Below are 3,663 nucleotides of genomic sequence, written 5' to 3'. Positions count from 1 at the left end.
TTCTGTTTGAAAAATTCTTACAAAAAAAACGACAGTACAACGAAGCAACTAGAAGGATTCACAATTCAACAAAATTGAGAGTTGAAAAGAAAGAAGAAACAAGGATTTGAATATGAATGAAACAACCACATTGGTACTTAAGATGGCCATTCTTTCGTACCATATGGCATACAGCATATGATTAGGTGGCGTCCCATCCGACTCTTCGTCATTCTGATAAAGTGTCTCACCATAACACTGTTTGTCCCAATCAGATAGCAAAAACAGAGGAAAACAATTAAATTTGAAAGGAATGCAATATCCTCCTTTTCGATATCATAGCAAGGAGTTTATTTAAGAAAAGAAGTTCATACTTATTTAGGAAATCAAAAAGGGAATATACGCTATAATATTGAAGACAAGAATGATACCATTGGTCGCCATTCACATTTCATTTGTATTCATCTTTCGAGCTCATTCGATCATATCCCAATTGCGTCATATAACAACTTTAGAAAGTCCGCTGAAATGTCTTCGCAACCAAGCATTATAACGAATTCTTACTTGCTAAGTTTTGCATCTTTAACCTCGCACTTAAATGTATAATACCTTAACAATTCGATTATAATGGCGTTCCTACCTGATAACTTCGAGATTCCTCTTTTAATTTAGAATAACCATGTACCATTTGACATAACGATCCTTTTGTTAGTAATACTCTGCTTTTAGAGAGGTCTAGAATTTTTTCCAATCTTCTTCGATCATGCTCCGGCTTCTGTTGAATCAATGAATTTTTCGAACTCTGATAGTCCTAGTAATTGAATGTATAGTTACTCCGTACGCTGATTATGTTGTAAATTTTATCAAACAATACTTGCACTTTATTGTTAGGAATAATCAACTTCTTCATAATCATAGGTTACTTCGTTCTTGAAATTAACGATACTAAATTTGAAACAGCATCCTTCCAGGTAATCCAGGCTTTCCAACAAACAAGAAACTCAAGTAGTAACTTGACAACCAATGTTTAAAAACCATTTTATTCGGAAAGGCTTTTAGAAATTTGTAAAGGAAATTCTCTTTCGAAAACTTTTTTAAAAAGTTTGGAAAATCACAAACCTGGTTGTCCTTACTATATGAGTTGGTTGTTGTCCTTCCGACCTATAACAAAGTACCAAATTAATGGAACTATCATATAAAGGTTCATTCACTTCAATTTACCTTCTCTCCTTTATTGGGTCCATTTGCCTTCCTTAATCGACGATCACTTCAGGTGTTGTTGCATGTTATTATATTCGTAGCTTCACATTAAAATTTTCATACCGGTAATACTCCCGTTATCAACTTTGCAATCGCTAAGTGGGACAGACTATATAATAATCAACAAGTCTATTTCATAAAACCAAAATTTGCTCATATCATATCACATCACTACTTTACATATCGCATTTATCATAATACCATCATTTAATTCCACCAAAAATTCCAGAGTTATACCTTTCTCTCTTACTTTTTCAAAATTCATCTAGTTCATCCCATACTTATTCACGGGTGGCTTAGTCACTAAGGGCTTCTTTTAACCCGATAACATCTATCCTCTGAAACACTTAAATCTCCTCTCTAAACTTCGTCTCACCTTTATTTATATCTCAAGCGCTCACCATTTACTGTAGCTCTCGAATCCATCCTCGTAGGTACAATCGCATCATAGAACAAGTTCTAAACTGGGGGTATAGAACATGATGTAGGGTAAACTGAAGGGATACACTCACATCCGAATGTCCAGTAAGGCAAGAATAAACAGATGGAAATTCTTAAATAGGTATTCTCGCGTCAAGAGGCGGAAAATTAGCGTAAAATAACTTGAAGAAGTGCACCTGTTACAACAAAAGGTAGTGCCATTAATGCTGGTAGAGGAACAAGGTGCAATCCAATCTGAGAGAAGATGACGATCCTCGAACGGAAAGCTCCAAACGATCAAATAACATCGGGAAATCAGGATATGCCATTGCCGTTGACTGGAATTCACGTTGCAAGCTGAAAATCCCGAATCGCAACAGAAACCATGCCGAAGACTTACTATGCAATCGCACTCATCCTCATGACATTTTATCTTTCTATTTCCTATTCCTAATCCTAACCCTCTACCTAATCCCGACAATCTAGGCTTGTTTCAGTGACTTATAACATGTAGTTCTGATACCAACCTGTGGCGCCCTCCAAACTCGGGTCAGAAGTTTGGGGTCCACAACATATGCACAATATAAACCTGTATAAGAAACATTATTTGCAATGACCCTGTTTCACATAACCACGGATCGCAACAGGTTAAAGTATGAAAACAAGCCACAATCTTAACCATTATTACAACGTACCAAATCCCAACTAATTTAACTTATAATTGATAATAAAATTATTCTTACAATCTGACTATCTCTATACCGCATAAAGCTTCAGCTAGCTCGATTCAACTCAACTGGATCCTTAGCCCGCATTTTGGACTGAGGAACTTCACTATCATCCATATTCTTTTCAAATGTAAAATATAAAAAAAATCACAAGGGTGAGCTAACTAGCTCAGCAAGTCATAATAGTGATAACTGAGGTTAAACAATGATCACATGAGATGATTCAAAGGAATCAAGTTTCTTTTTAACTAATCATTAGAATTGGATATTCATTTTAAGTTTTTTTTTAAAAAAACCAAGGTTAGGCTGCTGATCAGTCACGCACTAACCCCGAGCAAGCACATAGCACTGCTCTAATTACTGGATCCAAGGCACACATTGGCCTAACTTGACCATTGGTATGGTCTGACCATGAATCTGGTCCACATATATAAAAGCTATCCAATCCTAAAGCAGTTCTATATGATAACAATATGATTCAATAAAACAAGAGCATAATCAATGATGGTTAAACATTTGCATAAAAACATAAGGAAACTCATGGATATCTCAAGGGTATATCAGGGTATGTATAAGAAACGGTTTTCAGTTTGTACAAGGGTCAGGTATCAGACCAGTAATGATTTTTCAGGATATGGTTCTTTGATGTTATTAAGAATGATTGAAGTATAAAAGTTTCTGTGTTTTCAAATCATTCTCTTTCAGTGTTTGGTGTTTGGTAATTATATCTTTGAAGAGTAGTATTATATTTGTCTAGTTTGGTGTCTGAGGATCAACAAGGGACGGTTTGCAAAGAATAAGGCTTACGACTCAAGATCAAGAAAGAATCAGGGTTTAAGGGTAAATAGTTTGAAGCATATGCATTATAAAACAGAAGTTATGTTTAATAATAGTAACATGTTATGAAACAGTTTGAAAACATTTGAAATATATCTTGAAGAAAAGTTCAGAAATACTTGCCTTACAAGGCTTTACAACTATTACTGATCAATTCTGGGCCAATTCTGCCGCTTAGGCTTTTACGTCCAACCACTATATCATTCTGGATTCGACCTCAACACTTAAGTCCTTTGATTGAGAACTTAATGAGCTTTTCGACTCACCACCAACTATCTTTCGTCCAATTCCAATTCTCAGGCATTCCCACTAGAACCTAAAAGGTCGAAATATCCTAACTTAGACATTTGATTATGCTTGACATATCCTCGCTAACAATCTACCCGAATGTTAACAAAATTCGACTCGTAACATACTTCATATAATAATACATGTATCA

This window comes from Apium graveolens, chromosome 7 (assembly GCF_009905375.1).
Source record: "Apium graveolens cultivar Ventura chromosome 7, ASM990537v1, whole genome shotgun sequence".
Classification (NCBI taxonomy): domain Eukaryota; kingdom Viridiplantae; phylum Streptophyta; class Magnoliopsida; order Apiales; family Apiaceae; genus Apium; species Apium graveolens.
The sequence above is the reverse complement of the archived record's forward strand: the minus strand, read 5'-3'. Positions refer to the sequence as shown.